The sequence below is a fragment of the Giraffa tippelskirchi genome, chromosome 1 (assembly GCF_054371585.1).
Source record: "Giraffa tippelskirchi isolate mGirTip1 chromosome 1, T2T-mGirTip1v1.2.pri, whole genome shotgun sequence".
In the NCBI taxonomy this organism is placed as follows: Eukaryota; Metazoa; Chordata; class Mammalia; order Artiodactyla; family Giraffidae; genus Giraffa; species Giraffa tippelskirchi.
Genome location: NC_137275.1, coordinates 179,873,672 through 179,882,842, shown reverse-complemented (window position 1 = coordinate 179,882,842; position 9,171 = coordinate 179,873,672). Strand labels below are relative to the sequence as shown.

At 47.5% G+C, this 9,171-nt stretch overlaps 1 long non-coding RNA gene across 2 annotated transcripts; it reads left to right on the top strand.

The window, feature by feature from the left end:
* The first annotated feature begins 1,014 nt into the window (after window positions 1-1,014).
* Window positions 1,015-8,748, top strand: LOC145513342 (uncharacterized). Of its 2 annotated transcripts, none has more exons than XR_014059498.1 (4): window positions 1,015-1,090; window positions 1,697-1,778; window positions 7,251-7,314; window positions 8,495-8,748. It is a non-coding gene; the product is annotated as an uncharacterized LOC145513342 (long non-coding RNA). The 2 variants fall into 2 exon arrangements; XR_014059404.1 differs by having other exon boundaries at window positions 8,329-8,748.
* Window positions 8,749-9,171: the final 423 nt, after the last annotated feature.

Sequence of the window (9,171 nt, the reverse complement as noted above, 5' to 3'; positions counted from 1 at the left end):
GCACCATATTGAAGATTACCTGACTAATCTTCAAAAGCGAGGATATCATCTCAAGGGGGTCTCTGGGACTGACACCTGTAAAGCTGTGACAGATGCACCCCCATCCAATGCCCAGAATGGGAGCTGGTTTTTCTATGTGACTGGATCCACTTCAAACCACATCTGTGTTCCACCTCAACATGCCTTCCTCCAGAGAATGGGGCCAGCCATGCTCTGAACTAGAATAAGGAATAAACCAGCTCTCTGGGTGGTAATTTATAAGGGGCACTAAAAAATTTCTGGAAGTATAAGTAAACGTATTCCCCAGACTGTTCCATGAGACAGAGCCATGCATGCCTGGAAAGTATTCCCCTGACAACTTGCTTGGTCTGGGACTAGATACTAATCTGCCTTCTCTGGAGGTGATATAAGTATCAGGGCTCCTACCAGCAAGCAGAAGAAACAGTCTCTAGCTGGGATGACACAGTTGTGTTGCCCTCCATTCTCCCCCTCCCTGGTTGACTCCCAGCTATCCACAACCAATCATTTTGCAGGCAAAATTACTGAGACCCAGAGAGAGTCATAGATGGCGAAAACTGGAGACTGCAGGAACCCAGGCAGGAGCAGGCAGCATCCCTTTTCCAAGATGGGGTTTGGGACAAGCTTGCATTTGAAAAGGGCTAAATCAGTCAACTTTTGCCAACAGCTCCAAAATGTCATTGACTCACAACAAATATTTCCGGCTCACATACGTATCCACTGTGTGTCAGCTCTGGCTCTTTTCCATTCCATCTTCATTTTAAGGCCCAGACTAGATGAGAACACCTTACTTTAGTTCCGTGGAAGAAGGGAAAGAACATAACAGAAGTATCTGACAGCTCTTAAAACTGCTACTTAGAACTAGCATATGGCATTTCCCCTCAGTTTCAGTGGCCAAAGCAAGTCACATGGCCAAATCAGATGTCAGTGAGGTGGGGCAATCATGATCTCACAAGGAGGGCAGTAAACAAGGGAAACAGTTACATAATTTGCCACAGAGCCATCCCATCAGAAGCCATAGCAGCAGTCCCCAGGCTGGGTCTCCTGCTCCTCTGACCTACACATCCTCCAGGTTTGTCCCATTTCTCTCGCTCCTTATAAGCTTTCCCTAGGGTTTGGCCCAGCAGTCCTAGTCCCATTTTATAGATGTGGAGACTGAGGCCCACAAAGGAGCCTCAGATCACCAACTCCTCCCTAATGCCTTTTCCTAGGCAAGGGGCTCCCTGCCTACCCCATCCTCACTCTTGCCTACCCTGAGTCTCCAGAAATACCTGCTCTCTGTGGAACACTGGTGGACGCCTGCTATCAATCCATATGATGCTCGCTTAGTCTCTCTGTGAGGTCAATAACTTATAAGGCAGAGCTGGAATGGGAGCTCTCCAAACCCCAGTGTTGAGCAGCAAACCAGTTTTGCCCAGCTCCGAAGCTCGTGTCCTGCCACTGCCCTCATCTGACCTCAATTCCTTCCTCCGCAGCCCCAGCCCACATTCATGCCACCTGTGGTGTTGTCCCAGGTCAGGAAGTCATAACCGTGGGACTGTTCCCTTCTCACCAGCCTGAACTAATCTTTAATCCAGACTCATAAAGCCGGCCCTTCAGCTTCCATTGCCAGGCATAGAAATGAGGATAAATGCGGCTGTCAGCGGCTTCCTGCCTCTTTGTTTTTTAATTTACTTAGAGTTGGGCAGGAGAGATGGCAGGAGAGGAAGCAGATGGCTCAGTGTGACAGATGGGATCCTATCCAGTGACACAAGGACAAGGTGGGAGAAAGCATGATCAAGAGAAAACACAGGCTCTGCGTGAAATCATGTGTGCATGGGCTCCTGTGCCAGGACGTCAGTACTCCAGCCAGCTCGCCGGGCTCAGGGTGCTGGGCTGGGGCTCCAGTTGGCCTAGGCCCACACTGTCACCCAACAGTGAGGACACTGAGGCCCAGAGACGGTCACCGAGTCATGCGCTCAAAGGGCACCTGACCACGCGGTGAATGTGTACATTCACCCATCATGTACACATGAAGGGTGATGCCTGTGGACTGGCTCCCAGGGTTTCCCCCCCTGCCTCAATCTCACCATACGTTCTTATAGAAGTCTACCTTCAGCCCTGGTTGCCTATGCTAATGATTCTTCAGGCAGGCTTTCAAAAGAGTGTTTCACGTCTAGAATATCCCAAGGTCCCCAGCACATGAATGACAGTGCTAGGGCTCCAGTCCAGGACTGGGGGTTTGGGAAGGGCAGCTCCTCTTCCATCTCTGACCCTGCACCCTGAGGAGGTGCATAGGTAGAAGAAAGAGACAACAAGGGGTCTTTCTGGTGGCAAAGGTTTTAGATCTCGCAGCACCCCACCCTGGTTATGTCACAGATGGAAAACAGTACTGTGTACATGGGCGGCTATTCAAAGGGAGGGGAGCATATGATAAAATACCCTTCTGTTCTCCTGGGTAAACTGGAGAAATTCAGGTAGGACAGGTGGCTGCAGCAGAACTGGGGAGCAGGGGCTACTCCAGATTGTGGAGCTCAGCACAACAGTGAGAATTTGGAGCTCCCAGGACAATCAGGAGGAAGGGGAGAGGAAAGGACATGAACTGAGGAGTTGAAGCCCAGAGCCTGCACTGGCAAAGTGCAAGCTTTTTTTCTCTTCTGGGGAAGTCTGATTTTGCAACACTTATGGAAAGGGCTGCATCTCATTAACAGTACAGGAAAGAAACCACATAGGAGAGAGAAAAGGATGAACCAGAAATCAGATTAACTCAGAGCCAAAGGTGACCATGGTTAAAGAAGTGAAAATTTAGAGAAATCTTGGGGGCCATTGGATCCTCCTCAGAATTAGGAGTTGGGGGTTTGAATTGATCGTAACGCAAGAGGCTGTATTGGCAGCACAGAATTATGAAGTTCCTTTTGTAGGAGAGAGAGAAAGGAGGAAATGGGGAAGCTGCTTTCTCCAGGAGCACTGGAGTCGAGTGGGGAGGATCTGAGGATGAGCATGTGTGGGTCACAGACCAGCCCACACCCCAGCCCTTCCCGTCTATACCATGTGTGATCCTCATGGGAACCTTGGAGCCTGGAAGCTATTCTCACTCTCATTTTACATATGAGGAAAGGGACTCAGCAATGAAGTGACTTGCCCACAGCCACCCAGTGTGTAAGAGGAGGATCCAGGATTCAAACTCAGGTCTATCCAATCCTAAAAGTCAGCTGCTTCCTTCTCCTGGAAACCAGGTTCCTCCTGGGCATGATATTCTTAAAGGAAGGATGAGGAATTTCTCCTCACTGACACTGTGGTTTGCCTCACCTGCCCCACGTGAGCCACGTGATGTACTTGTCATTTCTGGAGACCCTACGGCAGGGCTTCATGGGGTGAAACATAGAGGCACTGCACACTCAGACCAGCAGCCAAGATCTTAAGCCGAGGGCCCTGGAGGTGGGAGCATTTCCCATCCTGACGTGCCCAGGCTCCCTGTTACAAAGAAGCCCAGAAGAAGGGCCATCCTCACAGTCTGAGAGATGAGGGAGAAGGTGGGGGACAGAGATTCTCTCAAATCAGATAGGTTCCTGAAGAATAAAGACTTCTGTATCTATTTCCTGAGAGTGCTAAAACCAGGCTCTGCAATCAGACCAGAAGAGTCCAGAGGTGAGCAAGGCAGGAACCCTGATCTCCAGCCTGAAATCTCCTCTCAGTCAGGATCTTGGCAGCAAGATCCCTAAATCCCTTCACTGAAGAGACTTTGGCAAAGAGACCATGTGCAGGGATGTGAGCAGGATGGTGAAGGACCCAGAGACTCATGACAGCAGGAGTCATTCCACCCCAAGGCCTGGAGGGATAGAGGGGAGAAATGGTATTCTCAGAGTCTCATGAGAGCTGAAGCTGAAGCTGAAGCTACCTGCTCGAAGCAGTCATGGAGGGACCCAGAACCCCATGGAGATGATGCCAGAGCAGGACAGGAGTGGGCAAGAAATACCTAACCTCTCCTGTCTTCCACCCTCGCATCTCCGTGCTACCTCCCTAGACTGAATCTAACCAGATGCTGAGGGCAAAGGAGACAGTACATTTCATGGAAATCAGAGACTGGAAATGAAAGGGAATTGCAATAGAGAAGAAACATCAGATTTCTCCCACAAAACCCATTCTTATTTATAGCTTAGAGGTGGAAATGAGAATCTTAAAGTCAGGAGCAGAAACACTTTCTTCACTGCCTCATGCTTCTAGAAAGTTGTTGACTCTCACATTGACCCGGAACCCCTTGGGCCCCCTTATCGCAGACAAATACGAAGATCATTGTTCAGGTTGGAGACTGCGCTCTCCATCCCCTCCAGCTCAACGAGCTTATCCTGGGTAGCACCAGGGTCTGCCCTGACGCTACACATTCCCTTCGTAAGTGTTCTGAGGACTTGAAAGAGAGTCAGCAGAAAGAGCTGTCTTCATGGATTTTCATTACACTGAAAATAACACGAGTCTCCAATTAAACACAGACCTTTTCCCTTCCCATTGAATTTTCTCCTCTCCCCTTAGTCCTGCTCTAGTCTGGGACAAGCCACTGGAATTCAAAATCATCCCTAGAGAGAAGAACTAACCTGGAAACTTTAAGTCACTGGAAGAGGCACAGGTGATCCTTGAAGCAATGCTCTCAGTGACTTTGAAAGAAGAGGATACACACGAAGCAGAGACCTGCCTGTCACCCTCTATGAGATAATGCTGCAAAGATTTGTTGATTTCAATAGACTAGCAAAACCACATTGCTATCAGACAGTTTGTCTATACTCAGCACAGATTCATCAAACCCAAGATTATTGTAATTTTTATATCCTACAATTTTCATGTTCCATTCCCCTGGTCAATAACTTCACATCACACTTGCTCACCTCCAAATCTCTCAAATTCTTTACATCCCTCTCAAGAGGCATCACCATCATTCATTCATTTATTCAAAACATATTTTTGAAACCTGCTTTGTGAGTATATTTATGACCAGACACTGGAGCTACAGTGGTAATAGAGACAGACTTGACCCCTGTCCCTGGGGATGTTTTCTTCATTATGCGGTCTCTTCCATCCTTGACCTCTCCCTGAGCGCTGGCTCTGATGATCATATCACATTTGACCTTCAATGATGATCTCCCCAGTCTGTGTCTAGTCCTTCCCTCCAAATCATGAGCTTCTAAAGAGACTGTGCCTTCCTCTGTATTAACCAGCATAGCACCAAACATATGTGAGATTGGAATCCAACCACAATCTTTCAAGCAGCTGAAGTCAGTCACTTAACCTTGGTCTCATCTGTATAATGGGAGACAGTAAGCTCAGGGTTTCCTGAGTTGATGAACGTGAAAGCACTTTTCAAACCGCAAAACTCTAAGCACAGTAGCCCAACCACTCAAAACAGTTATTAGCCCCCAACTAAAATAAATAAATTTATTAAAAAATAAAATAAAATAAAAAGCAGTGGCATTTTTAGAACTTTTATTTTATATTGGAGTCTAGTTGACTTACAATGTTATGTTAGTTTCAAGTATACAGCATAGTGATTCAGTTATACATATAAATAAATAAATAAATAAATATATATATTCATTTGCAGAAAAAAAAAACAAAAAAAAACAGTTAACAGAAAAGGAATTCCATCCAGCCCCTTTGCAGATCAGGGTTGCAGTGTGTTCCTGGGTGTATCTTAGCTATTGGAGAGACAAAGCAAGTGCTGTCGAACCTGCCACCCCACCCCCTCTCCCTGCAGTTAAAAGGCGGGTCAATTACCATCGGCTTATTTGTAATCATTATAGTTGTCTCGAGTTTTCTCTGCTGATTGCTTCAGTTAAGAAGCCCCTAATCAGTGGAAGAGGTGTGGGGGCTTGAGAGCGCCTTTTGTCTGCGGCCCCCATCCAGTCTTGCCTGGAAGCTGGGGGGGGGAGGGGGATGTCAGGAAAGGGGTGCCCATGGCACCCTTTCTGTCCTTGGCATGGTATGCAGAGACTTTGTGGAGCCTTGGAGGTTTTTCTGGGCTGACCTCTGAAGGAGGAGCTGGGGAGGTAATCCCATTACAGAAAGGGACCCTGGAAATTTTCATTAATGTTGATGCATACCGTCCATATTTCACCTTCACCAAGGCAGGTTTTCTCACTTTTTGTGACATGAAAACAGACAGGTGGACTCGTTTTGATTTGGGCCGCCTCGTTTCTTCCCCAGGGAAGCTGCTTCCCCTGGCTTGCATGATAATTGAATTTCACGGATGGAATCTTCCACATACTTCTCAATTAGGGATGTGTACAGCAGTGAGATTTTTCAGGTGTTGATCTATGATTGCCAACCCCCCTTTTTTTTACCTTTAAATTAATCTTCTTAATTTCTGCCAGCTGTAAATCCAGTTTTGCTAAATAGCATTATTCTGACTTGAATGGTCTAATCTTTGTCATAAACTGGGTACAGCTGAAAATCGTGTATGTGGGAGGCTTCCTCATTAATCACAGCTGACAAGAAGTCAGAAATTAAGAAACAAAATTGTCTCTGAAGGCAAAATGGGGAAGGATTGGGAAAAGCAGCCAACTTGGGGTGATGGCTGAGTTGGGAGGGCAGGGGTGAGTCCCTGTTCCAATTGCATGGCCCTGGTTAAGTCTTTGTTCTCTTGGGGCTTCAGTTTCTACCTCTGGGGGGGAAAAATGCAGGTGGGGATGAGACAGGGGCGTCAGATCAGCTCAGTCCTCTGGGACCTTTTCAGCTGCGACGTTCTCTGAATCTATACATGGGAAATGTCACCACAGTGCCATCTCGGTATTTAAATGCACAGCTGTTGTTGACTCTCGAGACTATTAAGAGGACCAACAGTCTCACTATTTCACCACAGCATTCTTCAAAATGAGGTAGGCAAGATGATTCTAGGTAGAAAAGGGACACAGACTTGAGTGCCCCAGGAGTTCTGAGTCCCTCTGGAGTCTTCCATCCCTCTGAACAGAACTATCTGTCTGGCACAATTCATCTTAAATGCCTCCCTAATGCTGGTGCCCCTCCCAGATTATCTGAGAAGGAGCATTCTCAGACCCAGATCCTCTGTCAGGCAGCAGATCCAGTTAGAATCCACTTGTTTGGTGGCAGTGTGTGTGGTTTCTTTGTTTTTAATCCATGTAGGGTAGAAATTGTTTCCTTTTAAGACATATTTACTAGGAAGCTGATTTTGAAGACTATTAAGTTAATGCAAAGTTGTGTGGCTATGGCAAAACTTAAAAGTAGCATGTGAATGTCCGCTTTTGCAGTCTCTGGAGAAGTATTTAGAGTCTCAGCAGTGAACCAGGCACTATTCAGGCACTGGGAAGACAGGTGAGTAACACCTTTAGGCCCTTAACCTCCCTTCCAAGCCCCCACTGCCACATCCTGAGTGTCCAGGTTATGTTTCCGTCCCTTGCACAGCCCTCCATCCAGGCACTAATCCCGGAAACCAGCAACTTCATAGCCCTTGGATACCCTTGCTGTCACCACTCTGCCTGCCCGGTTGGGTGACTACCCACCCTGGGGGAGTTTCTGGAACGTAGGGCTTTCAGTTTTAAAACCAGGACAGTCCCAAGCAAGCAGAGACAAACTGGCCCTCTGACCAGTGTTCTAGCCCAATCCTAAAGCAATGCTTCCCTCCACCGTCTCTGTCCTCCACCCAGTGGCTGCAGCTGCAGGTGAATCAGTCTCCTTTCCCCAGTCCCCGTAGACTGGCAGTCATCCAAATTCTGGTCTCTGCTTAGCCTGTCAGTCTTGTATAACCCTCCCCCACACTCTCGAGAGCTGTTTCACACTTCCCCACCCTCCCCAACACCCTCCATACACCACAGGTCTCCCCTCCACAGCCAAGTTTTCTCCACTGAGATGAGACCATGCAGGGTAATAGTGCAAATGATCACTCCTTACCTCCCACGGTACCTGCATGCAGTCCCTCCCTCTCGCTCTGTCCTTCTGTCCTCCTTGCTCTCTCCTCTATCTACAGTCACTTCCCTCCTGCTGGAACCTTCTCCTCAACTTGATAACACTGCTTCTCTCGGTACCCTTGCACACCCTCTACCACTCCCTCTTCTCCTCCCGTTCCTATCAAATAGCTCTCAGGAGCTCTCTCCACTTTCCTGTCTCACCCTTTCAGGGCACTCACTCTTCTACTCCCACACTTGGGCTTCTGTCTTCTCTAAAACAACTCTCTCCACACCTCCGATGCCCTGATAATGGCCAATTCCAGTGCCTTTGTTTTGAGTGTTTTATAGATATCAGCTCATTTGAGCAAAACTACATAAGTGTTGTTAAAGTAAAATGATATATCAACCTAGTAAGATAGATAATCTTTCACCCATTTTACAGCTGAGGAAATAAGAACGGAGAGGTTAACAAACTTGTCCGAGATCACACAGCTACATGTGACAGAGCAGATGATTCAGAAGTCTGTGCCCCTCACACTCTCCTCTGGCACCTCCCTGTTGCCTTCACTTCTGCTGTCCATTCTCTTCCTCCTAATCTTTGTCCCCAGCACCTGGGATAGGATCTGACACCCAGAGGGTGCTCAACAAATCCTTGTGGGCTGAACTAAGTGAACATCTGTGACACACTCAGAGAAGTCACCATCCAGAGGTGGAAGATCAAACAGCAGTCACCAAGGTGTTGGAAAGTAAGCAGCACAAGCTCCAAGGACTCTGACATCAGTGATGAGAAATAACAGTAATGGTCATGACAACAGTGCCCACTATTTGTTGAAGTCTAATATACACCAAGAGGTATACTAAATAGTTTTTATGTTAGCTCATCGAGTTTGAAACAGCTCTTGAAGATAAGTATTATTCTTAAGCTCATTTTACAGATCAAGAAAAGAAAGTTCAGAGACGTCCCCAGGGACAAAAGGATATGTGGAGGACCCTCAGACAGACAGTGCAGTGGCTAGGAAGGCTTCCCAGAGGAGGTGCCTCCTGAGTAGGGTTTTGAAACACAAGTAGGAATTAGTCTACTGAAGAAGAGCACAAGGGTATTCCAGGTAGGGAAGTGTCTGCAAGAGCTCAAGGTCATAATTGCAGGTACCCATTAGGGAACCTCAGATACCTGGGTTGGCTGGAGGCCAGAGAATGAGACAGGGAGTAGGAGAGGTGAGGCTTTCACAGGAAGCAGTGAGAAGAAGAGGGGAACCTCGAAGGTCACAGGAATTACTTTCAGCCT